Source organism: Trichogramma pretiosum, unplaced genomic scaffold (assembly GCF_000599845.2).
Source record: "Trichogramma pretiosum strain Unisexual culture from Peru unplaced genomic scaffold, Tpre_2.0 scaffold52, whole genome shotgun sequence".
In the NCBI taxonomy this organism is placed as follows: Eukaryota; Metazoa; Arthropoda; class Insecta; order Hymenoptera; family Trichogrammatidae; genus Trichogramma; species Trichogramma pretiosum.
In genome coordinates this window covers 483685-511656 of record NW_019641695.1, presented here as the reverse complement: position 1 = coordinate 511656, position 27972 = coordinate 483685, and the positions used below count along the sequence as shown (strand labels likewise).

The 27972-nt window shown below is 38.9% G+C and overlaps 1 protein-coding gene across 1 annotated transcript in view; it reads left to right on the top strand.

The window, feature by feature from the left end:
* LOC106649308 (homeobox protein abdominal-B-like) overlaps positions 1-27972 on the top strand; it is an 89089-nt gene that overhangs the window by 23766 nt on the left and 37351 nt on the right. The window contains exon 2 of the mRNA XM_014366650.2: positions 11272-11327. The gene's annotated coding sequence lies outside the window, so the exon portion shown is untranslated. The remainder of the gene's footprint in view (positions 1-11271; positions 11328-27972) is intronic.

Genomic DNA, 27972 nt, shown 5'->3' with positions numbered 1-27972 from the left:
ATGAAGCTTAAAAAGTTTATCTGCTCGGTAAAAAGTAACTATGAGAATGTCACTTCATGAATTGTACAGCTTAAAACAGTCAAAATATTATTTGATTCAAATGAGGTGAAATAAAGGTTTTGTTAGAATACTTTGAACAAAGCTAAAAGCACATTTATCAATAAATAAAACATATATTTATTCCTATAATTTATCTAAATATCACACGAATCACTTTATAACTATATTAAATTTTTTTTTATAAATATCAGTAGTAAAATTTAAAATTCTATTTTCCCGATATGAAATTTATATTTTTGAAAAACCCATCCATTAATAAAAGTAAAAATTTTTCTAACATTTTGTTTGAAGGTTTTTTAACTTTCTGTTACACAATTATTGAACAAATCACTTTAAGGTGACATTTTCATATAGAATTTCTAATCACTACACTACACTAATACATCTTTACTGAACTATGACTTTTCATTATTTTTATATTGAAAACTTTCAATATAAAGTTCAATTAATTAGCAATAATCGATCAGATTAAAAACCCAAAAATCATAATTGTTAATCACTAGACATAAATCATCATTGAAGGAGAAACACACTCGTATTAAATAGCCATTGTGAATGCGCCATCCTTGTGTATTCCATCTTCTATATTGATGAAAGCCTCGCCGGTGTCGTTTACCCGCCCATACGATATCTGTCCGACCCCACCTCGAAGCATTATGGCTGCCGTTCTCTTTTTCTCCCATTATCGATTTCCATTCAGCTATAGCAAACCAATCGCACCTTTGCTGACACTGTATTCGTGGGCCAGACCCCCACTCGGGAGTCACTGAACCGGTTGCGGTTGCTATGGAAACCGCGTCTCTCTACCTTCCCAGAAAAGAGAGAAGGGAAAGAGCTGCTCGTTGCCTTGGCAACCAACGACGGCCATCATGGATGCGCGCGCATCTTATCCCCATAACTTATCAAATGGGAGCGGCAATGCCTGATGTTGGAATAATGCAAGCATATACCAGACTATGTATCGTTGCGAGCCCTGTGCGTAGCTTTCATTTTAGTAATCAATTTTATTTCAACTTCGATATTTTTTATTAATTATTTGGCACATTACTTTCGTAAAGTGCTTTGATAAATTTACGTATAACCCGATTGTCCTCTTAAATATTTAAATAAAATAATTTGCATTTATTTATGAAAATTTGAATAAAATATTAAACTTTTTGGAACTTGAAGCACTATTGAAAACCAGATACAGTGAATTAATTAAAATAATTTGAACGGTATACACAAATTGCAATTATAATATCCTATACATCATTTTCAACTTCATTGCTGAGCATATTTAGATAATTGATAAAATTTCATAAGCTTCAACGAAACTTTTGGTTATTTGCAAAATTCGAATTATTTTGTCATTAATGTTATTATATTGATTCAGGGCCAAACGAACAAATAAAAAAAAATCCAAATTAAAACTATATTACCTTTGATGAATAAATTGTATTATCATTAAGAGCTAAGCTCTCTAAGTCAATGCTGATACAGTTGAATTTCCTTGTAACGCTTATAGTTAAACTCGTAGCGGGTGAGCTAAAAATACCTATACGGGCCGAATGTCGATATTGCAGGAAATGATACCAACAACTAGCGGTACGCGTTATGTAGCGATAACAAATTTACTCACGCAGCTATAATAATATAAAATACACACGCTTGTACAAAGTGTAAACAGTACTACTTCAGATATGATATTCATCGTTACAATTCACACCTTTTACTACTTCTGGTTCATAAATTCGAACTATCACGAGGGAATATAGATGCTTATAAAGATGTGAGACATTAAGAATTGCTTCGTCGATATACGCGTACGAGGATTTCCCTATTACGTAAAGAAATCTTTGCATAACGATTAACTTCTCTTTCAAAACAAACATTATCATTCCTTTGACCTAAAGAGTTTATGAATGTGCTAAAAAATTAAATTGCCAGTTTTCTGCTTCGTAAAAATCTCAATGATGTGTTTGTGTTAAGTGTCATCTTCAAGTGGTATAAGAACGGAGCTCGGTAAAGTAGGAAGCACTGCTATAGCTTTATCGACTCGACTCCGAGCGAGGCTAGTTTTGGCAATGTCCCGCTCATTTTCGAGCGCTAGTTGTTCTTTGGTTGTATGGTATACTAGCATTTTATAAGACGACGCCCAAGGTGAGCAAAGCAACCGATATCGATTCACTTTTTTATATTTAAAACCTTTTTATCCATTTCTTAAAAATTTTTGATTTTACATTTCAAATAAAAAATCTATCTTTTTGATTTTAGACCAGAAATATTCGAACCAAAAAATATTCGAGACATATCGAGTTTTTCTAATAAGATTTCAAAACTCTTTTTCATATGTAAAAAATATAACATTAAAGTATACAGTAGTATTGAAGTTACATAGTTACAGTTCAAAACTGAGAAGCATCGTTGCTTCTTTTAGGATTAAAATGCTGAATGCATTTTATTGTATAAATTCATTTAGTAGAATTTCAAAATTTATAATGAAAAATTGATAAGTATACTCATTTTGAAAATATTTACCAGTTAAGAGAAATTTATTGATTAATGAAAATTATTTATTGCACGTGTATGAATGAGAAATGATATTAATTGTAAGGCTATCGATGAACTGCATACATCTTAATTACACTATAATTTGAATCTGATATCATACGATGAACATAATTAATTTCAACAACTGATAAAATTATACATGATTTATCGAATTATTCAGATAATCAGTTTTGTCCTTTAACAATTTTAAATTTTTCTTGTTCATGTTCGGAATAGTATTTCCAGAAAAATATTTATCTGAATTTAAGGATGTCGACAGCTCACTCATTCCCAGAATTAACTATAGAGAAAGAAACCACCGTATAAGTATACATTATATTGGGTAGCTTAAAATATATCTATAAAGAGACGCAAAAGTATTCAGAAAGATGAAAATATTTTAAGTGCCCTGTGTACGTCGTCATCAAGATTATGTTCATTGCATTACACTAGCTTGTCCCATGACTTCCATTATTCAATTATTCATTCTGGAGCGACTTGTTCCTTCGCAGTCAGCATTCCCAACAATTTTTATTTCAATAAAATACTCCTACTCCGTGAATTGCAATTTCTTCAGTCTCTATAATTTTCCACATTTGTCAGACCACCCAAGCTGCTTGAATATCTCTCGCTTCATAATTCATACTTTTGCGATTCTTCCGAATCGTTTTTTATCTGTTTTTGTATCAATAATTTATAATTATTCGTTGATGTATGAATGAAAAAAAACACTGGCCAATGCCTTAGTCACATTATCTATGGTCAATAAATAAGCGTCTCTTAGAGCATTATACACGTCAGGTAGATGTGGTGTCTCGAAGAAAAAATATCTCAAAGCCAAGCCAGGCGCACCAGAATCCCAGTCTACTCGGATCTTTGGTGTATTTTCGGGGATTTGCCCCTCCAAGTATTTCTCTACTCACGCACTCGCATTAGACTCGCACGACCAACCGCCTAAGCTCGATCATTCTCCCACTCGACGATAACCTCTCGCATACGCGAGCTTAAGCCACTCCCCCCTACATCGATACAGTAGCGAGGATCGATTATTCGCCGTTGTCATGGCAACGTAGTTCCCCCCTCCCCTGCGAAGAAGCGTATCGTAGCAACCGACGCTCGAGCCATGACTTTCACCCCACCAGCGGAGCGAGTTTAATACACTCGCGAGCGCGTATACACATAGATAGAGAGAAGCATGGGGCAATTCGACGATGCAGGCACTGGTATAGACGGAAGAAGAGTCAGAGTTTGGCTAAGTTCACCGGAATTCTGCTTGGCTCCTGCTGGCGGTCGCAGCTGAAGCTCATTTAATCCCAGGGTCTGCTTTGGATAATCTCTCTCTCTCCCCCTCACCCCTTTCATTATCTTGCTATCTTTATTCAAGCCAGGCTGGCTTTTATGAGCAGAGGCAAATCTCCCTCATCGCGCGCGCGGGAAAACCCACGACGCAAAATTGCGAGGAAGAGAAACACACCCGCTGGTGGTCGCGTACACAAATGAGCCGGCTTGATTCCAATTATTCAGTAAATTAAATACAGCCACCCTCGCAACGTGTGCACCACCTACGGACACACACGCACACATATACAACGTGTACATGGAGAAGAGCAGGAGCAGCAACATTTATGGCTCGCTCGAGGAGGGTTGCTGTTGTACATAGCTCTCTCTCTCTCTCCCTGTCGAAAGGGTTGTACGGTGTACAATGGAGGTATGTCATACATGGGCCGTTGCCAGGCTGATATCGACGACACCCCAATGCGTGCTCGGCCCGGGTTATCGATAGCACAACTGCACACGAGAATGCTGGATTTATCAAGGTCCAGGCACATATACAATATACATACTCCACTTTGGTGTATGGAGGCGCTATAACAGCAGTTGCGCTATCGCGCCCTCGCCACCGCCTCTGCGCGGATAACGAATAACACGAGCAGCGATATGCATTACCGAGTTCGGGCACGCATATTGTAGCCGCGCGCACCCGTATACACATACAGGCCTCGATGTATCGAAGATAGCACGCGTCGACGTAGGCTATATTTCTCTCTCGAGTATATTGCGCATTACGAGGATTTTTTAAGCTCGACAACATGACTATAACTTGCACGCGGTATATGATTTCGCCGGCTGTGCAAAAGTTGTACATGGCTATGTTAGTAGGGACAATTTTAAAATTACTTTTTGGCATTAAATGTTTGTTTACCATAAAATATTTTCTTTATTTGTATAGTTAGTGTGGCTGATCGAACTTATCGATATCGTTGTTAAACTATTCCTTCGGCCACCATTTACTTCGCATTTTTATACTCCGTTCTCAAACCATCGAGATATTTTCGTGAAAAATGGTAAATCAGTTGAACGCCATTTTTGCCATCCCCTTTTATGCCGGCTCGAATGAAGATACGAATCCAATTTGAATTCCAATTTATCGACGATTTATTTAACGATCTGTCACAAGACATTTTCATCCGAGCAAGGATGCCTGCATAAATTTTTTTTTCTCCTCCTCTTTATTATACGTACAGAGATACCCGAATCAGATAGTATAAACATATTATAATACGTTCAGGTGAGTCTTTGGGATATACTTAACGATCGGCGCGCGTCTGCGAGAACGTATCGCGATTAAATTTCCATACATATATAAATGAAATAACGGGCTTCTTTCGTTAAAATTGCTTATTATACTCGCGAGCTCGTGTAGGTACCGCCTGTCTGCCTGCCTGGCGCACTATAGTGCCGATTTAATTCGAGAGTATTTTTTCCATCAAGAGGGTACGTGGCAGTCTCCGCGCCGCTGCTGCCGCTTTTTTCTCTACACTTTTTATGAGCGCGTCTGATAGACGAACCAAGTTTTCCGCGCATCAACTCCTCCTACTTCTTTTACTTTTCTTCGTCGTCGTTTTTTCCACGAGTTTTTTTCTGCCTCGATTTTCTTTGTGCAGCCAAGTCGCTCTTCCCTGAGCTTCTTTCTTACGCTCCGTCTACTTTTTTCACTTGCCTCCTCTCATCCGCTCTATTTTATTACTTTTTCGCTACATAGTGCATCGTTTCTGTTGCTGCTCCTCTTCAAACGATACACATGTGCTCATATTTGCATTACTTTTAAAAATAAAAATAAGCATTATTCAATTTTATAAAATGATAATATTGCAAGAATATAAGTTTAAAATGAGAATGTATCGGATCAGATATACTTATTTATATTCACTGAAGATGTAAAAATAATTTGTAATAAACTTTTCTTGAAAAAAACTAAATGATTTTTTATGTAATAAAAAATAAAAATGCGTAATTTAACAAGCCGAAAATTGATTAATCGAGTGGATAAAGTCAATAGTCAGATTACACTCAATACTGCGAAAAAAATTTGCAAGTACCCTCGCAGGACAATAGAATTTCTCATTATGACATATTTTACCACGGAATTATAAGAAGCATCGTCGTACAGCCATAAAAAATCTCTCAAAACACAATAAATCTCTTTATATAAAATCCGCCGCAGAGTAAAGCAGATCTCGCAACAGCACCCGCGGATAGATATACAATGCCATTAAAAAAATATATAAAAGCGCGACTTGAAAATGAAAATGCACTCGCTGCAGAGGACAGTAGCATTGTAAGCATTTATACCTTCGTTTTTTTCTCAAACTGAAATTCTTCGTGACTAAGGAAAGTCCCTCCGTTCTGAAATGCATCGCGTACATAAATCACCGAAACACAGTGTATTACAGGACGATCAATTTTAGCTTGACTTAATAGACTCTGCCTCGAATTCACTCTCGAGCATTCAATGCATTGACGTGCAACGGATCAGTTTACCAACACGAAGCTTACATTGTATATCGCTTGCAATGACCTCCATCGAGTGAATCAAGCGGGGCGGGGAATAGGTGGAGACATTTTTTCAGGCCTCGCTCAGACAAATAAATGAACCTTCTCTCGAGTTGCTGGATGAAGTTTCACGCGCAACAAAAATCAGAAAGACTCGGTATTTATCATTATATTTATCTCTTGGCTTGGTACACGCTGAGCTGCTGAACATGTATTCTGTACGGTAACGAGCGACGCTTTCGTTTCTCGAGTTTCGTTCGTAGCTTGTTCATCTGGCCAAGAGCCTCGACCGATACACAGGCGATATAATATGTACTCCGAGGTCGCTATAAATTGGCGTCTCGCTCTCTTTTGCATGCTGCAGTGCAGGGCTTGCATGCGTGAAGGATACACGACGACGCTGAGAGAGCCAAGCACAAGGACCGAAAATTGTCGACGATGTACAAAACTTGAAGCGTAAATTCGATGTTTTTTGCGACTCGAAGACTGCTTTGAAAGTTAACGCTTTTCACTTATAACATGTTGTTACGTTTCTCGCGTATATTAAACATTTCTTTTGAATTATAATAATTTTTCTTATTTTTCCAAGGCGAGCGGGTAAGCTTTCATTTTTATGGAATATATTTTTTACATTCCTTCTGGCAAGGATAGTTGAACCAAGAAATTACAAGAGCGAGACAGAAAAATTTTACGAAGCGAGTTGACAGGAAATGCAAGTTTTATTACGTGGACGACGTGGAACTGGGATAAAATGTGGGAAATGAAACGCCCGTCGAACACATGCTGATAAAGTATTACGCATAAATTTTGATAATTTGCAGCAAATCGATGAAAAATTATATTAGTGATTTCGTCTTTAACTTTGATTATTTTTCGCAAAATTAGAAAACTGCCCTGATAAAATAAATGTTTTCGACATATTATACTCTCGGAAAAAATTTCGATTAAGATTGAAAAAAACATGAATAAATTTCGTAGATTGCACAGATAACTTTTTACGACGAATATCGTGTAGGAAAAAAAGTAATTTAACTTTATTTTTCGATTTTCAATTATTTTTCAATCTGCATACTATTTCAAATGAAATTTATAAATATAAATAACTTACTTTTGAACAGATAAATTTATGAAGCACCCTGTATTTTATCGAATTTCATTTTCATTTTTATAATTTATTTTAAAACAGCATGGCTAGAAAATTTTCATTTAACACCACGAATTTTTTACGACCTCTTGCACGAACGGGTGCAGGTAGCTCCAAGCACTAGCGCCCGTTATCTCGTACGGCAATGAGAGCGAGGATGAAAAATATTTGCTCAATATTTATGTATGAGCCGGTATATGAGTTCGTCGAGATACGTTTTTGGGGAACCCGTGTTTATTTTTCTTTTTTTTTTTTAAGGTAATTCCAACTTTTTATGACCTCAATACAATTATGCTTTCATACTAGATACATCCATTTCAAAATACACGGTATGATGTTTACAATCTCACGTCACAGCAGCATGTCTTGGGGAAAATTGATTAATTACCATTCAAGTGGTATACGAGAATCTCATGATGGTTTTTTTGAAAGCTTCATTGATACCGATAAGCTTGCACATTTGTGCAGCAAATGACAGAATACGGAGAGTTTACCTTGACCCCTTAGTCGTGAGTCCTCGTGAACTCTCATAAACCTCGGATTTTATTCGTTCAAAACAGTTAGGATGTTCATGCCCTCGGCTGCTATGATGCTTTTCCCATTAAAATCCCTTTAATGCTTTCATGGCCCACGCAAACTCTCGCTGCAACACATGCACAGCCTAAGCTGACAACAATAATAAAAACTTTCAGATCAAAAAACTATCCGTTACTGAACACTCAGTATCCATCGTCGATCCACAATTCGTTTTTTCTTCTTTATTTTAGATTGAAGTTGACCGTTGGATAACCATAAATAGACTATAATAGAAATTCTAGTGAGGCACACGACTCGCAAACTGTATACGCATTGGATATCTATTATAAATAATATGATCTCTGTATTAATGTTTGATTGTTTTTTGCACACCTCAGAAGTAGTATACATAATAACAATAGAAGAACCAAGGCCGTGACGCAACAAACGTCATTTCTCTCTCTCTCTTTCTCTCTCTTTTCCCGACTCTTTTTCTCTCTCATCGCTATACGTACAATCTTTTTTACTTCTGTTGCTGTTGCAGCTATTGCTTTTGCTCTCCTTTTACACTGCTCAAAATGAAGAAAACGTAGCTTCGTTTGCAGTCGCGAGTTAGACAGGAAAGTGTACTGACCAAGTATTGCATAGTGCTTTCATTGCTTTTTTTCCAATTGTTGACAGTACATATGTCGTTGAAGTATTTTTAACTGATTTAAGTGTTTTCCTCAGTAAAATTAATCGTGTCACAATGAAAAATGCAAAATGTTTTCAATGACCTGTGAGTGAATGAGGAAGTAAAAAAGGAGCGAGAACTACCACTGCAGAATTATCTATCTTCCGACGGCAAACTTTACTGCATTTACTTCATGGGCAACACGTGGAATTTACGATTACAGTTAGTAAAAATATCATCAGTTTCGGTTGTGAACCTTATTTATAATTAAAATTGCGCTTACTTTCTGATTGAAGTATATGTGGGTAAGCAATAAATTAATTATCTGGCTAACGAAATTCAATGTTGTATAACAAAATTATCTACCATCTCTTTGATTCCCGTTCATGTTTTGCAACTCGGTTTTGTTTGTATATTATTTCTAAAAACTATGTATATATTGTTGCATAAAAAGAAATAAGTATTCTATACACAAATCACGCGGTCCTTGGCTCGACGCAGGATGTATATTCTGTACAAGCACGGCAGATAGCCAAAGGTACTAAATTGTACTGCGAGATGGTTCCTCTTCTTTTCTTTGGATATAGGTAGTAAACGGCGCGTACGGCTGCGGATCAAATTAAAGCATCTATTATTTACACTGGCACTACGAGTTCGCATCTGCAGCACTCGCTATGTGCGTCTGTATAAGCGTCGAGCTCGCTCTAATATTCACACGTGCTCGCCGGGGTAACAGACTCTTGTGCGTACACATCTATGAATTTATACTCAGCCAAAGTTTCGTATTACTCAAGTACAGGGCGTAAACAATTTATTTTCATGCATAATTCGTAATGTTGAAAAATTATGCTACGCGAGTCTGAGCGCGCAGAAATTTCAGATGATGCCAGCGCTCCGTCGGACTATTTAGCAATCATTTCTACTTAATTTTGCTCGAACCTTAAAATTTGCATAATTGTGGTTTTTTTCATTTATATACTGTGAACATTTTCGGAGAGGCATAAATATTTGCAGTTTTCAAAATGAAAGTTCCAAAATCAAGATGGAGATCTAGACATTCGACAGTTCAACACGTCTTAACATAAGGATTTGTAGAATTTGCTTAATGAAATAGTTTCATGAGTGCTTGATCGTAAATTTATTTAAAAAACGAATAAAAAAAAGTTGCCTATATCCTGTCAATCAAAGATTAATTTATATCATTTTACATTAAAAAGATGCGAAATCGTATCATTATTCAAATAAATAAATCAGAACGGATTTTTAATTCAAGGCTTAGTTTTGTTATTTTCAAAAATTTGAATCATATGCAGGGATGAATCATTTGAATGTAGCTTCACTTAATTTATATTTCTCGATACTCTCTCTGAAAGGAAGAAAATTTAAACGAACGAAACATTTTAAAAAATATTGAAAAAAAACGTTGAAAAACGGTTAATCAAATTTTTTTAAATTGTTATTATTCAACCGTTAAAAACTTTTACATTTATTTAATTAATTTACACATTCATTTGATGATAAAAATATTTTATGGCAAACAGTAACTTTGAAGAGTAAAATAACATTCTTGATCCGTCGGCCGACGGCAAAGCGAGCTTTGAAAAAACGCAAAGAGTACTGATTTAATGTTTAAAAAAAGGTTATGAATAGTCATTTAAGTAATTTATGATCACTTTTTTTACTTAAATAAATATATTACGACAGTCAAAAATTTCATTGTTACTAAAAAACATTCTATTGAATGGATAATTTGTAATAATTATTATGCAATTTATATTACATAATAAAAAAAGAGCTTACAAAAACTTCTGAAATACATGTATTTTGGTTACTTTTACTTTTCAAATAAAAAAGTTTTTAACAATTTGTTTGTAAAAAAACTTGAGTTGTTAAAAGATATTTTTAAAAAAATTAGTTACATTTAGAAACTTTAATATTAAAAAACGAATGAGTAGAATTTTGAATCTATTATTTAAACCCAAACTAGATAGACATTTGAAAAACCATAAATTGGATCTTAGCATATTACTCATGGTTGATCAATTGTCTACGTACAGCCGGTTTACGAGGTGTTACACTTGTCCGTTGTTAACTGTTGTCTGACTTATAAAGGCCCTCAACTAAATATGAATATAAACTTCTCGGTGCTAATATTTGTTTATATGCAGCTAGAAAAATGTTGAGTAAAAGTAATTTTAACAGCAAGTTTGCATTATTTTGATATTAACTTACACAAAAATTTAACTTTTTATTGATTTCATTTTCGTTCAAATATTTATGTATTCATTTAAACATATTTTTTCAAATTGAAGTATTTATGAAACAATTTTTAATGAAAAAAGGAAGAACTTAAAGGTTGCTTTCCACTATTTGAAATTGAAAATATTGTTAACGGACTTACAGCACTCGAATATTAACAAAGACATTCTTAAGAATAAATGATTACTTTAAAAAACTATAACATGTCTTTTGGTAACTAATTTTTAATCAATAAAATAAAATTATTTTACAGAAATCCTACATGCCGTGGAAGAATAATTGAAGTTTTACACTCAAATATTTCAGAAGGTGAGTACATTTTGCATCTTATATAAGAATTTATAACACAAATAAGATAGTAAGAAAAATAATAAAAATGAAAATTGAAATAAAAAAAATCTTATTATAAACTGTACTGATCGTATATACGTTATAAGTTCAAAATAGAGGGTGTTGCCACATTTCTTTTCTTTCTTTTTGTTGCGAAAGCATTTGATCAGACCTTTCAATAAGCGGTTTTACATCAGTTGCCCTTGAAAAGACTGAAAACTGGGGTCCAAGTTTCTATTACACGCGTAACATTGAATCTAGCAGTCAGTTTTTCGTTCAGTCCATGATGGCTACTTCTCCGACCAAGTTCGCTTCTAGAATTTCTTCTTGCAGAAATCGACGCCGGCTGATCGAAATATCAAATGTGAGTTGTAAGCAAACTTTTACGTTAAATTCATATAGGACAAACCGTTTGAAATATTATAAATTAAGGCCTTCGTATTTGTTAAATTGAAGTGCTAAAAAAAGTTGAATTAAATTTTAACTCACAATTTCGAGACTATAATATTTAAAAAAAGGGATAAGTTTCATTTTTTTGTGTGCCCTAACGTGTGCAAAGTACCTTTATACCAGTTCGTTACAAACAATTTTATAATGCTTCGATTTATAGAGCAGTTATTATTCTTCTACCATTTACGATCCGATTAAATACATAATAATTTAAAATATAGCTCTATTAACAAGTCGTATTCTGTGTCAAATGAGTTCTTATGAGTATGAGAAAAATCGCGGTATCATTCCTGCAAGTGCACACGTGCATTTTAAAATTAAAATAAACAGACTATCGGCGCTTGCTTGTGTACGAAATATAATATAATTACTTTATTTATGCTGCGCTTTCAACGGTGTGGCAATTTTATCGCTACACTAATTCATAGCTTGGAAAAAAATATCAAAAACGCATAAAATAGTAATTGATAGATTTTAAACGGTCCTTTGAGCGGAGCTCGCTAAGCCACTGCATGATCGCATGGCATAATTACCATAATACGCTTAAAATCCTTATGCAGCCGAAAAATGCTATCTCGATTTCGGGTTAGTTACTATGTGGACCGTGAGATCATTCGACGGCGCGACGTTAATTAAGCGATCGCCGCGATCCCGAATTTCGGTCCGAAAAAGTCGCGGGCGAGACTAAGCCACGGCGTCACTTGTAAATCTTCTTGGCTCAATCAAGCCCAGAGCCTTGGCAACAGCTCGGGCTTTTATTGCCCCACCGTAAACAGCGCGATCTCGCCTGGATACGCCCGAGCGCGTATTATCAGTTACGATCCAAATTACATTATCTACCGTACACACTGCAAAGTGAGTAAATGACGAAAACCGGTCCAAAAGGCGTATAAATATCCAAAAAAGAGGTCGCGAGCTCGGGCGCGATACGCAGCCCCTATCGTATCTTGCACTTAGTTGCCTCGTGTATGTCTCGTACACACACATGCACACACACACATAAACGCACTGGTACACGAAGCACCTTTAAAACTTTATTGTGGCAAACCATCGAGTTAAATATTATACGAGCTCCGGTGAGCGCGACGCGTTGATTTATCGTGCACTGGGCAGCTCGAAATTCTTAGCTTTTTGTGCACATTTTCGCGTAACTGTCAAATTCTGAAATGCCAAGGACACGCGCAATGCTTCGCAAGGTTCTTGAGAAATAAACGCTTTCCTTCTTTCTCTGAAAAAAATGACGCCGACTAATTAGAGCTTTTGCAGCACACGAGGACAGCTGACTGCAAGCATGCAGTTTTGAATAATATAGCATTTGCAACCACGAAAACGAGTACCACGAAGGCAAAAAGTTACGCGCGAAACGGGCTTCCGGGTGCGCGAGTCCGATGCCTCATTACAGGTTTTTTCTAATTTCTTGAAAATAAAAATTTAAACTAGAAGCAATTTGTCGCTAGCTTATGTCTACGCGAACTTTAATTCGTATCATTGCTACATTTAACAGTAATATAGTTCGAGTTTAAACATGAATGTAGTTTAATAGAAATCGTCTTCTGTTTTCCAAAATAAGAATAACGCCGTCCTCATAGGTGTTACTGAACAAATGAGGAATTTTTCACACTCCATTAAATACAGTGTTAATGGCATTTTATTTTACTGAGCTCTCATTAGAGCTGATTCGTGAATCGCTGATCGATACGACTATCGGTTCTCTAATTTCAAGCCCGGCACGCGCTCACACCTCTAATTTCTATGAATTACATTGAAATCTACTCAAACGTTTGAAAAGAAGTATGAAAAAACCTGAGAAAAAACAGTTCAGGCTGATGCTTCACGTGTACAAGTATGTGCGTGAGCAGATTATCCAAAATACAAAATTATGAAATCTAATTATTAAACGCTTACTACGAGCTGACAAAAAATAAACTCATAATCTTTCTTTTTTCTTGGGAGAATTCAATATTTGATTATCTTATAATTAGATAGTATAATAACGATTTTAATAAAACTCTAAAATTTATGAAACGATTTACGTATTTTTGCATGTATTCAATACTGAAAATTGTGGTCATCTTCCTGGCCTCATTGCGTACATACTCAACATTTAACCTAACGTCGACTAGATCCAACGGTTTTTTGTATACATTATACTTCGAAATTCAGATGCACAACTGTCATCATGCGCAGATGATGTAAAAATATTTATACACATAGACGGAGGTCAAAAGCAAAAAAAGGAGAACGATGAAAAGGCGGAGGGAAAAAGGTTCGAATGGATGAGAGAGAGAGAGAGAGAGAGGAGCTGCTCGTATATAAGAAAAGGGTATACGCGTGCACGAAGTTGGCAGCAGAGAGAAGATTTTATACGAGTCTCGGGGAGATTCGAAATGAGAATTTACGGGCGGTCTTCCTCTCTATACACGCGTATATATATATATATATATATATATATACGTATATATCCCAAGAAGCAAGAAGTTCACTTGCACGAAAAAAAAGAGCAGCCGAAGAAACAAGGAAAAAGAGAGAGAGAAGCCCAGAGACGTGATATTGATGCTTGCGCAGCATGTTATACGCCGTCTTGCGAGGAGATGCTCGCTGGGGAGCGATAGGTATCATATTGTTTTGCCGCTTGAGTGAGATGTCTTTTTCTTTGTTTTCGTGCGCTCGTATCGTACTTGCGGCTTTAATTTACTTTTTTTCCTTTGCCTCTCTCTCGTGTGCCCTTTTTATATATCGTCGATGCAATAGAGAAACATGGAATTTTATATGATCGTCTGAATCAGCAGGGTGTATGTATGCGAAGGCGCGAGCCCGCAATGCGTCCAATTTATATACAATACAACAGTGGAATTATAACAACGATGAGTAAGACATCGTATAAGCATCATTTCGAAAGCCCACGAGGATGATGAACACTGCGTTCCTAATATAGAATAGAAATATTTGCAATACTCCTGATTCGTTCAAAGAACTTCAAGTAGAAGCAAATTTCAAATAAAAATAAAAAGTACCAGTTTGACTAGATTTCAAATATTCAAAAATATTTTTAAACTTATAAAAGAATAAATGTTTCAGCAATTTTTCTAAATTCAGCGCTGCTACGGATCGCATTTTTCGCACGGTTTGAACCCTTTTTAACGCTGCCAACGCAGTCCATTTTATATAAGCATGTAGAGATCTTAATGTTCAAAAGCTGTCTAATGGACTGACGTTATACATAATATTCATGTACAAAGTTTCGCTATGATTAATTCAAAGGGTCTAGTGGAGAAAATTTCGAATAGGGTTGTATAAGCGCAAGCTAGGAGTCATACTCGACGGTAACAAATTTGCAGCTATACGGCAGATAATCAATGTTTCATGCGTTGAGAAAGTGCTTTTGTTAGTTATTCACGCTCCGAAGCCATCTTCTTTGGCTTCCGAAAGCGTCGTAACATTATTAAAATAAGCTGCGCGCGTGTGAATCGAAAGAAGCGCTCTAAAATGTTTTAAACTTTTGACGTTTTTACGCTCTAAATGGACCGTTATGAACGTTTTTTTAGAGACAAACTTTGCTCGCACAAAGGTAAAGAGGAGCGATATAAAATCTTCAACGTCAAAATTTTGAACTACGTGCTTTTTGATTACAAGAGCTTGAAAAATGCATCGACCAAACGAAATGTATCAAATCTCATTGTCGTAGCACAATAAAATGTATACAGTTTCTAGTATATGCACGCGCAAAGCTACACAGCAAGCCCATCAAATCGCAAAAGATGAACCGTGTTTAAGAGTTGGTCTCTTCATAGTTTCCTCCGCGATGAAAACGGATTTCCACGTGTGCTCGGAAGCGGGCACGTGTGCGCACACGACTCGTGCATGATGCATACGTACGAATTCAAATGTAAAGGGCGAAAAAAGCCTTTCCGCAGAAGCGTATATCGTAAAAAGGCCGCGTGACATCTCATTCAAGCGCTCCTTCGAGCTCTGGTGGCCATGGAAATTTCAATATATATGTATGGCTCGAGGAAGAAAGCGGTCACCGCACTGCAAACGCTCAATCGGGATCTTCCATTGAAATTCATGTTCCCAGAACGTATACATACATTTTTCGCGTGTAGAATCGAAAGCCATTCGTAGAAAATCGCCTATATATTTATAATACATGTAGCCTCGGAAAAATGATGCAGGATTTGATAGCAGAATATCTTAAAATTAATGAAAATAAGAAATATCAAGAGTATGATTTTTCTTTCAAAAATTTTCTTATCGAGTACGCACGCAGACGTTCTCGTCTGGCCGGCGATGAATACCAAGTCGCTGCACGTCGTCGGTCGATCGACGCGTTGGCTATGCTCCTGATCCAACTTCCCCTTCGCCGTGAAAATCGAATTTCCGGCTACACCCCTGCTACGTGACAGCGCCAAGGAACGGGTGGAGGCGAGCGTGTGGCGCCGGTTTATTGATCGCCTCGACGAGAGAGAGAGAGAGAGCGAAACTGCGAGACTACATGGGGTGGGGCTTTTGCACTCACTCAAGGGGGTAGCCACTGCTGCTGCTGCTGCCAAGCGTTGGATTGGCCAAGCTGCTGGAACTATGGCTGCCATTGAATATAACCAGAGAAAAAGAGAGAGAGAGAGAGAGAGAGAGACTTGAAACTTTCCTTCTACTCCTTCGTTATCCCCCGCGGGTGCTTTTTCCTTAGCCGTTTGTGTCTAAAAGACGCTACGCCGCCGTATTCTCTCTCTCTCTCTCTCTCTCTCTCTCTCAACGTCAGGCGGGCGCTTTTTGTGAAATTTATTGCTGCGATATATTCGCATCCATTAGATGCCAAGGCTTTTCTTTTCTCTTGCGTAAGCGCACCCCTTTTCCTTCTTATTTCACCTCGTCCGAAGAGTTAAGAGCAGCGTCTGATATTATATGAGCGATGGAGATGGCTCGAGCTTGCTACCTCTTTTTTTCCTCCTCCGTGACGCTGTTTTTCTCGTGTTTCAGTGTGCAACGAGCGAAAGCAATTGCTTTGGCGAACGTATACGTATGGAATACAGAGAAAAGCGTAAACGCGGAGAAAAAAAGAGCCTCTCGACTGCCGCACGCTAAAAGCGATCTAATCGAAACAATGGATGAGACCGATAAGCATAGTCGGCGCGGCGTTTTCTTCATTTTTTCCCTAAATTGTTCGCGCAAATAATTATACCCGACTCCCGTATAGTTGTTTTTTCATCTACATAATGCCTCGACTGAGAGTAACTGACACGGAGAGAGATTACGCAAGGTTTTTTTCTCGGGACTGACAGTAAATTTTCTCCATTATCTTTCATTACGTATAGTGCGCGGCTCGAGTTGCTGAAACGTATATCTCTCCAGGCACACGCGATCTTGAATAATCTCTGATAAAATGTTGATAAAACTCGTTATTACAATAATGATAGAGAGAAGGAAAACCAAGAAAGAAAAAGAATTATTATTTTATGGTCATAAATTTCGCAATCCAGATCTATTGCAGCTTATGCGCGCGCGGCCAAGTATGCGTTAACGTTCTCGGAAAAATATTGAATTTCTGATGCAAATAACAATTTTTTAGCCGTATATCAAGTGGGAAATTTTTCAGCATCGGCCGAGGAATTACGTGTCTACGATCGTGCAAGCATGTCGTCCACGTATAGGCTACTTTGTTGCCAGCTACGGAATGATATTATGCACTGGTTAATTTATTGCCCGATAATTTTTTTCCGTATCTCAAGATCGCGTTGAAAATAGATTTTTTGCACGGACTCGTATAATAGTTGCGAGCGCGTCATAGCATCAGCGCGCGGCAACAGCACCCTCGGCACGAATCGTATATTTATCCTTTAACGTCACTCATAAAATTAACGTATAAAAATAAAAACATTATAACTTAATTATTGTCTAATCCATTGAGGAGCCATTAGGGACGTTTATGTCGTTGTGCTCTTCTCTCTCTTTCTCTGATCGCGACATATACCGACGGTATATAGACTCAACAACCAATTGAAATTACAACTATACAGCTTGCAACACGGTGGCAGTGCGGCAGCAGTAGCAACAGCAGCAGCAGCCGAGTGAAAGAGTATTAGCGACGAATTGTCAGCTTTCTATATAAAGCGACGTTATAACTTTGAGAGACTATAAACTCCTCGTATATAGTATCGTTGCTTACACACATACACGAGCATGTGGAAGTGCGACGCACAACACCTTTTGGTCTGCCCCTTGAACACCGAGACGACGCGGTGCAGGGCGCGCAGGTAGGAACGAATCATCAGTCATCGGAATAATCACGACGTTCGAATTATAAAAAATCTTTATGACCACTTGTCGAAATATATATTGCAATTCAGCACTTTTATGCGGCGATGAACTTTTTTACGGGCCTTATTAACATTAACGGCTGACATATTTGACGTTATAAATTATTTCAACTACTCGAAAAATGTAGCTATTTTATATATCCTTAACTTTGTTGTGACTTACCAAATTAATTTAAATAGGCCAATTCATATTGTGTTCTCAATACAAAATGCGAATGTAACATCTTCACCCTTTTTTACGATCTTTTCTTCAACTTACTCTTGTGATTGTTCATTCCCACCAACAGCTACTGCATGAACATAGGCAGAAAAACAAATTAATCGGTTTGGTAAAAGAAGAAAATTAATTTATCGTTTCAAATATAATATTTCATGCAACTACTCTAGAAATTTTGAAGTTCATGAATAAACTCATTCCTGCGATGGAATATTTATCGCGAACGGAAGAATCTTTTGCAAAAAGCTCATAACGTCGATGTGCTTGGCGGTTAGCTTAGCAATAATTATGCCCGAAAGCATATACATATTCATCGAACGGTATAATCGCTGGGATGTGTACTTGGAGCAAAAGAGGGAGGGCGAGGAGCTGCGAGAAAGCTGCCTCGTATATACACAAAAGACACCGACCAGCGTGTGTACGTAAATAAAATAGCGCAGAAGAGCCGTACAGAATTTTTCGAAAAATTCCCTGGGAATCGAGTCTGGTCTCACGTGTGTTCGTTCCTCCTTGCGTACGAACTTGCCAAGCTGGTATTATATACACACATATACGTATACACGTATCCAGCGAAAAAAAAGAGAAATAGTCAGAGAGAGAGAGAGAGAGAGAGGGAAAGAGAAAAAAGATCGCTCGAACGAGATTGCCGTCGAGGGAAAAAGGAGGCAAGGAACTCCGAGGCCATTTGCCCCGACCACTTCTGCCTGCGCTTGCGCCAGTAGTACAGCGGTCGATACGATGTACTATGTACTCTTACGGCGCCGTCGTGGCGTATGTCTCATCTCTCTGTTGCTTTTCTGCTGGAATTCGCAATTTTCCAGCGTTTAATCCTTCCACGAAACTTGAAAGACTAAAATATGTTAAAAGAATTTCATTTTTAATAATCAAAATATACTTTTTTATTAAATCAATCGTGTTTGCTTGCGATATCATATTTTACGTCGAGTTTCTTACACTTCAACGCACTTGAAAGGAAAACAATTTTTTTTATGCACCAACTTTAGTCAAAAAATAATAAGAAATTAATAATGGCTGTGAGTAATCTCTCGGTGTCAAACAGATTATATTGCATTGAAAGAAAAAACTGCTTTACAGTTTATTTTTTGAATTTTAGAAATAGCTTACTAACAAATTTTTCTTATAGTAGTAAATTATAACAAGTTTAGTTCGATTGCTATCAAATGTTGAAGAATTCCTTTGAAATCTAATTATGGTCACGAACTATTTTTTCAGTTGAATAGCAGCATCGGTTATCAACTCTTTCATCACCTCGTACAATATCTATTTTAAACTGATAACGAGTCCTTGCAAATAAGTTGTTAGATGAAAATTTTGATCGACTCTTAGGATTCGTAGACTACAATGGAGTACGATAATTGTTCATTCACACTCAGACAGGTCTTAGAATATTGCTTTTGTAATAAATGTCAGACTATCACGTGTAATTTATCGCGCAAAAACCTCCAGCTTTGCAATTATGATTATGAATTCGATGTTTGTGCGCAAGAGTATGCAAAGGAAATCGAAAAGTTTATCATTTTTACGAGAAGCTCATCCCACGCTGCATAAGCAGCGCACAAGCCATCAGCGTAGGTATATGTATACGTACGCAGACAGATAATCGGAAAAATTGCGTACGTATGTGCATTGAGTAGGTCATGACACCCACCTATTTAAAGAACAATAACTCAAGAGAGAAGAAGGAAGTGCACTCAGGCAAAAGAGAGAGAAAGAGAAGGAGAGAGAGGAAAATCTAGTGGCACGTGGCTATGCGCTCGTCGTCATCGTTCATTCACTCTCAATTTCAATGTGTTTTTATTGCGCCTCTTAAATTCGCATTTATGAGGCTCTTACCACGCTTCTCTCTCACACTCGCTCACTCGCACTGTTGTGCCCTCTCCCCCGCAAGCTTTGCCGGCAACTTGGTTCTTATTATATTTTTTTTCTCTCTCGCGCGACACACACACACACACATACTGGACGTTTCTCACATTTTTTTCTAAGAGTCAAATTACCCTGACTCTATTTTGACACTTGAGAGCGCAAACGATGCGAGAGGCCGCGCCAACGAGCGAGAATTTCGAGAATTGCTCTCGATACGGCGCGTTTGAAAACCGAAAAAAAGGCTCTGAACGATCAAAAAGCCGTAGAGTAGGTACTTTGGGTGTTTTCGTACGGCACATTACAGTGTGCATAATCGTCCGAATAACGTCTCGTATAAGCTTTGCAATGATTGATGAGTTTTCTCAGCGTTTTTCTTTTCGCGCAATATCATCTCGAGCTCGCGAAGAATTCAGGGTATTTATAAGGCGTATAAGCTCTCGTAGTGTGCGTGAGCTGCGGCGTTGATGAGTTTTATTAGCGGTGTAAATTTATCGTATAATGGAAACTATATGGGCAATAAAACTTGAGATTAGATAAACGTTGCATTTGCAAAAAGTGCGTATAATCATATGGCTGTTAATGCGAAAGCAGAATGTTGTTACTTTGCCGAGCGATACGCAATAAAAAACGTGCTGCGGGCAGAATTTCCAAAAAAGTTTCCTTGATAAGCTCGTTGCAGCGATCGAAGGACCGAATCGTTTTAACGACGATCTGGCTCGATTGATGCGCGCGATTCGTGCATGATTACACAGTCGTCGTGCATATATTTGCGCTTTTATTCGCTTATACACACGTAGCCATTGCAAAATGATTAATTTATAGCAAAGTTATAACATTTATTTCGGTCTCTATCTGACTTGCTTTTGAGAAAGAGCAGAGCAGCATTGACCATAGAAGCTGACGAATGATGATCAAGGATATAAATTATGACACGCGGCGAGATGCCGAGGAACGAAAGCTGAGCTAAGCGCGAGCGTCATTATTTTAACCTTCGCGAGCGGTGGCAGTCCATTTGAGGGCACTTAAATCTCTATAGAGACGATATTGCAATGCGAGAGCTTTGATATACTGTATAATAATGCACTCGGTGTGTGCATATAAGCTGTCTGCGCGGCCTCTGAATCTTTGATCCTGCCATGTGTATTATATATGTTCACCTTTGGCGGCTCTGCTCGGACACGGGCTCGTGTGCGCTCGTGGTCTGCAGATTAAACGTACCGTCTAGTATTTTTATTATTCCACTTTCATGCGACTTGTCGAGCGATACATCGATATAAATAAACGATCGCCGTCGATGAATACACGTTAACGAACCTGAAACGGATAGACAGCGCCGATTTATGCTCGAAAAATTGTATCGAAGCTCTGCCATTTGTGTACGACGCAGTAGTGTTTCATTCGATAGTATGCATGTGATGCAAAGAGGAAGCCTATAATAAAAGATGACGAATTTCAGACATTATTTAGATATCATAACACGGTTGACACATCTCTAAGTATACAGGCGTCATGTCCTCTCGGAGCATTTAATTGCTCATCCCGAATATAAAAAAAAGGAGCTAATAAAAGCAATAAATAAATACGACTTTAGAGTAAAATATAACGCGGATGTAGCGCTCGGATCTCAAGATGTCCACCCAGCGAAATCTTTTGCAAAAATCAAAGGTATAAAAAGCATTTCTCCTCTCTCAAGGCGATCGAGGCCGGGGTATATGTGTGGCGTGCGCGCGTGTACAGCGAAGGAGAAAAAAAAGCAGGCGGCAGCAGCAGCTTTTACACATACACGTAGAGACATAAATTTTCGTACACGTCTCGTGGCGTGTACTGGTGGCTGTAGCGTTAAGCCAGAGAGTATAAATGAAGACGGCGACTGAATAAGTGGCCAAGCTCGGGCTTACCCGTATCATTACCGCAGCTCGCCGGCCGTCGTCCGCACCGGCCAAAGAAAAAGAGAGAGAGAGAAAGACAGAGAGCCATAATGCCAATTAAGATATCGAAGGGGCTGAACCGTTCGCATAGCGCGCAAGATTTTCGGGCCAATGAACGAAATAAACTCTCGTGTTGCCTGACGGCGAGCTCATGCCGCGCCCTTCGCCGCCGCATGCGCGCACGAGCTGCGTCCACCTGTTTTTATTTTTCGCCGAGAAAAAACTCATCAGGTTTTTAATTGAATACATTACTGCAGATCGTTGATTTCCGAGTATTAGGTTGGACGATGATACACGCTCGAACTTGGAAAAAGAAGCCGATAGGGAGCTTTGATACAGATGACAACTCAATAAATTTTAACGCCAAAAGCTTTCACAATGTCTGCCTGTATACATGTATTATGTGTTCACGTATTTCAAGGAAGATCCAGGCAGATATTGTGGTTTTTTTAACAGCTTGTCAAGCATAGATAATAAGTTGATTCGTCGTTTATGGACAAGAAGAAGAAGGAACAGAGTCAGTCATCGTCTAAAGTGTTGCTAGCTTAAAAAGCGCCAATGTATTCGCAGGATCGTTAAAATTTGGTCTTGTTTTTTTTTACTTTTGAAATGTCTACGCAATTTTAGAGCAAAATTATGTCTAAGATGAAATTATTCACGATCAACACTTTTTTTGTTAAAAAATGATCCACATAATATTTACTTCAATCGCAAAAATAGTTTTAGTATTATATAAATGAAATTTAACTAACTGTTATAGATGGTTGTAAACATAGATCCATGGGATTTTTATAGCAACAAAATTTATGTAATTGCCGATCGACGATTTTTTCTATGGACCAATGCACAATATTTTTAAGTATCCACGAGTCATGATTACTATTTGTATCGTTGGATAAGTATTATTTGCATTCTCCTATAATGACATGTGAGTGTACTTAAACGAACGTGCACATTACGCCCCGAGTAATTTCAGTAATGGTTTTTTACTGATATGGGACTTTTCTATTCCTCGCAAGACTGTGCATTTCTACGGCACGTTTCACCTTAAACGCAAGAAAATAAGAAAGAAAGCGGAGAAAAAAAAGTAACGCAAGAGAGCTCGGAATAGAGAAAAAAAACGTCTTGATAACATCCATTAGGTTTCTCCGTTGGCCTCTGGAGCTTTTGCTCTGCCGAGTGCGCAGCCGAGTAATTGCAAAAATACAAAGAAGGGGTGGTTCCTAGAACGGAACGGGTTTCAGCTCAGAAAAAACAGTCCGTGAGTCTTTTTCTACGCGAGATCGTTCGAAAGTGCGCCCAGGGGTATAAAGGTGTATATTTATATACATAAGAGTAGTTTCTGGGATCCGGCATTTATGCTTGGCAAATGACCTACGATAAAGCAATGCCCGTATATATTTCACGTGAAAAAGTTTATGCTTGGGAAAAAATTTCAGGGATCGGTACGAAAAACAGCCTATACATGAAAGCCATTAGAAGGATCAAAATAGGAAATCCGTCCGTACTCGAACATCAATACAGATATCATTATGGCTGATCGGCATTTGCAATGCTGCCGATAAATTCAGGGTCCAATCATCGAAATGAGTCAATGTATTTCTTCATAAAATTCTTTGGTTCATCATAACTCGTAAAAATATCACGTGCCTCGAAAGCCAACCTTATCTCCTGCGAAGCTGCAAGATTTATGCATTAATACGCCGGCGGAGTTCGGCAAAAGCATAGTATATCTTACGTGGCCCCCTTCAAAAACTTTAGGGAATTAGTTCGTGAGTCATTATTATTATGCGATGAATAGATATTCTGCGGAGCCTATCACCTTCCGTCCTCAATTTCTCCGCGCGGCATTTCGTCAGACATTGTATGGCATAGCAACGAGAGATGTCTTCGTATTGCTCGAGCTTACTCACACTTGGATACAAACTTTTGCTCTTGAGGGGTCGGCTCGTGCACAGTACGCAGTACATAACGGGCGACGTGCGAAATTTACCGAAATTCAGCGAGAGGAGTATCAAACTATGGCGGGATAGGCGGGCGGCTTTTACGCAGCACTAGCTCGCACCTCGTACGACATGCCCCAATCGCGATTATGAAAATACTTTTTCGTCGACCATATCTTTTCCTATCGAGATTAGTGCGTCGTGAATTAATGCTTCGTTGGCGTTTAGGTTAATTAAAGTTTGAGGCAACCTTGGGAGTTAAATATTGCAGGGTGTAGAACCGGAGAGGTTAAGGAGCTTTCCGGTGCGGCATACCGAGCTTTATTGCCACGCGCCCAAGCTTAAGGGAAAATCTAATTAATTTTGCAGCGATAGAGGGAAAGGAGCGAGAGAAAAAGCCGAGAGGAGGGTTGTCTCGGCTCGAGTATCTCGCTTATTTCGCATGCTTGAAACTTGCTCTAAACACATAATACTCGGACAATTTTCCGCTGAAATCAACGAAAAATGTAAACGCTGATTATTCGAGTCGTAGAAAAATTTAAATTTTTCAAGTGCGATCATAAATATCTGCTTTACGGCTCGAGACAATAACTTAATTTTCTCCTGAGCTAAAATTACACCGCAGCTCTATACAATTGTATATCCAGGATTGCTCGCAATTACATTAATACACGTAGAAACAAAAGTGAAATCAGCCAGTGTGCGACTGCGGCTGTGTAGCGTACGGAATAGAAATCACATCGGGCGGCCGATGGATAAAAAAACGACATGCAGCTGCTCTCAGCCACGGCGTCTAAATAATTTGCACAAAATCTATATAGCAAATCCATCTGTGTTGGAGGGCAGAGCAAAATTCGAGGCGCTGTTACATACAGCGAGAGGCGGCTCGCAGGCGCGCCGCAATTGGCGCAATAAGTCGTTAGTTACAGCAGACCGCGTTTGGATCTCTCCATCGAGGCGCGAAGAAAACCATTTCCTCGAATATAATCTTTCTCTTTTTTTTCCTGCTTCTCTCTGTCTTTCGTTGGACGCCCTGTGGCGGTGGCAGCAGCAGCAGCAACGGCAGCTTTCGGTGCAAATGAAAGGTCTCGCGCAACCGGCTAAACGTTTCCAAGAGAGCCTGCACACGTACATATATATATTGTAGGCCTTTTCCCGCGCGCGCGCGAGCAAGGCGAACGAGCTCGGACAGCAATGATCGATGTTGCGCACTCGCTGAACGCGAAAAGGCTTTTGTCTTTTCTTCTGCAGCAACAACTTGGTCGGCGAAACCGGAGCGAAAATAATAGTCCTTGGGGTAGCGATCGTCTCTCTGCTTTTCTCTCGGCGTGCCGTACATAATAGTGTCTCAATCATTGGCTCGGCACTGCTCGGACTCTCGCGCTCGCCTCTATTTTATGTGTGACGATGCACCGATAGTATAACATACGTTCGAGTCGAGAACAATGCCGATATTGATAGCGGATAAAAATTCACCAGTCGTTGAGACACGAGCAGCGAGAGAGTCAAGATTCCTTCGCTAACTATACATAACGACATTTTTTTAACGAAAAGAATCGCACTTGATGTGCATACATCATATAGATGTACGAATATGAGCCACTACGGACGATATGCTGCGCTCGTGCCTTGTTTTGCAAATGAATCAGGGTATATCGTGTTTGTGTGTGTGTGTGTGTATGTGTGTAATGTGTATATATGGTTCCCACATATATATATAGTAGGCAGTTGGTGTATTATAGGCCGTTGCAGACGTCGTTTAGTGGGACCCTGTAAATCAACTTTACAACTTAACACTTGCTACAACATAACGATAATATATAATATAATGTTGTTTTGTAGAGAATTTTATGTTTGTCAGTTTGGAGCCACACGTAAAGCATAAAAGCGAATATTAAGGTGCTAGGAGAAAATTAATTTTTTCCCTTCCAAGAAGCTGCATGATAAAATTTTCTTCAACTCGGAGCGATGCATGTAAACGCTGTATTGCCGAGATATTGCGGAGTGCAGAGATAGTCGGTATCTCGAGTGCACACCTGGCGACAGACCTCCTCTCGGTCGGTGCGCGCCAGCAGCGATAGATGTCAAAACGACAGGTTTCGGTGCATTTTATAATTTTTTCTGCATCCCCATTAACGCGAGGAACTCTGGGCACAGACAAGCGTACCGAAGCACTCATAGGTGCACGCAGCAACTATAGCCACTCGTACTCGTGTGCGAATGCATGCGTGCGCGTATGCTCGTGAAAAAATCATCAACAGAGCTGCACGCACACATCTAGACGAGTGCAACTGTTGGCTGGCTGCTGGGAGCTCGGCTTGGCTTCAGCATTTCTCTCTCTTATTTCTCGCCAGAAGCTCTCGAAGCCATTGGCCAAGCTTCTTCTCTCTCTTCCTCGTTCGCAAGTCCCGTTCGTTCGCCTGGCTCCGTGTTGTATACGGGTATAATCCGCGCGCGATTCTCTCGTTCGTTGCTGCTGCTGCTGCTGCCTGCCATCTCGTCGTGTATATTTCTGGCCCCGATGTGTATATACGACGACGACGACGACTACCTCTCTCACTCTCCCACCAAAGAAATACATATACGTATGTATAGGAGCGTGCAGAATCGCGCACACGTACACACGCACTCACACAGAGAGAGACAGGAGAACGCGTGTTTTAAAGCAGGCAGTTAAGCCTAGCCGCCAGTCGCGAGTTGCGTGCACCAGTTGTTCTCTCTCCTCGTGCGCGCTCCACCGCGCGCCGCGTTCGTTTAACCCGATCGTTAGCGCATTAAAATATTCCATCGATATCGCGCATAAACAACCAGTTGTACAGCCGAGCGCGCATTGCTCGCGGCTCCGAGTTTGCGTTTCAGCGTATAGCGAGAGCTCTTGCATTCCGAGCGTCGAGCGCTGCCGCTGTTGTTGTGACCGAAAATAATCTCTTCCGTTTTCCACCGAGTATAATTCTGTGCAAGCATGCGATTTCGATGTGACAAACTGTGGTGGCTGTCGCAACTATGTGCTACTCCACCTACGAGTAAAACTAGTCAGTGCTAACAGTGTGGCGTGTATCGCTTGCCTGATCGTTGCAGGACCAGCCGGCATGGATTAGACTGCGCGACCGCCGCAACGGATCAGCAGAGAAGCATCGAACGATCGGCATCGTCCTCGTCGATATCGCTCCCCCGAGGCCGACCTAAAACTGCCCTTCTCACGAAAGGACCTGGTACGAAATACCGAGTAAACGGGAGCGACATCTGTGCAAGTGCCGAGTCTCTCGAAAGTCAGAGAACGTCAACGACGACGACGGCACCGATCTCGCTGCAGCCGCCATTACGGCCGCAAGGTTTGTACCGATCTTTTCTTTCTACTACGCAATAAATCCTGCTTTTCTCGAACGAACGATCATTTAAATCGTTGCAGCGAAAAATTAAACATTCGCTATCTATTGATATTTTTATAAAAAGTCATTTCCATTTTTATGCAAAATTACTAAAATCTATAGATTTAATGATCCATTAAAATTTATAATATAAAAATAATTTAATTGATAAATTATTTGTGAAATTATTGAATAGCTTTTGACTGTTAACGACTGCATTAAAAAAAAAGAACAATATAGTGATAATTAACGAGTAATTTATGCGGCAGCAATCGCGAGTGAAAAATTGTTATTTTACAACCATATCGTATAAATATTTGCAAGTGTTATGCTACACGCGGGGAAATTTGAATTTTATAATCCCAGCGATTTGTGAGCTCCGTATATGAGTTTCTAACGGCCATAAGACTATTCAAAGAGTTATACAGCCATTTCAATGCAATGACTTTGTTTTCTCGTCTCTTTTTCGTTAGATTTCTTGGTACAAGCCGATTCCCTCTCTCTTTAATTTTATCAATTT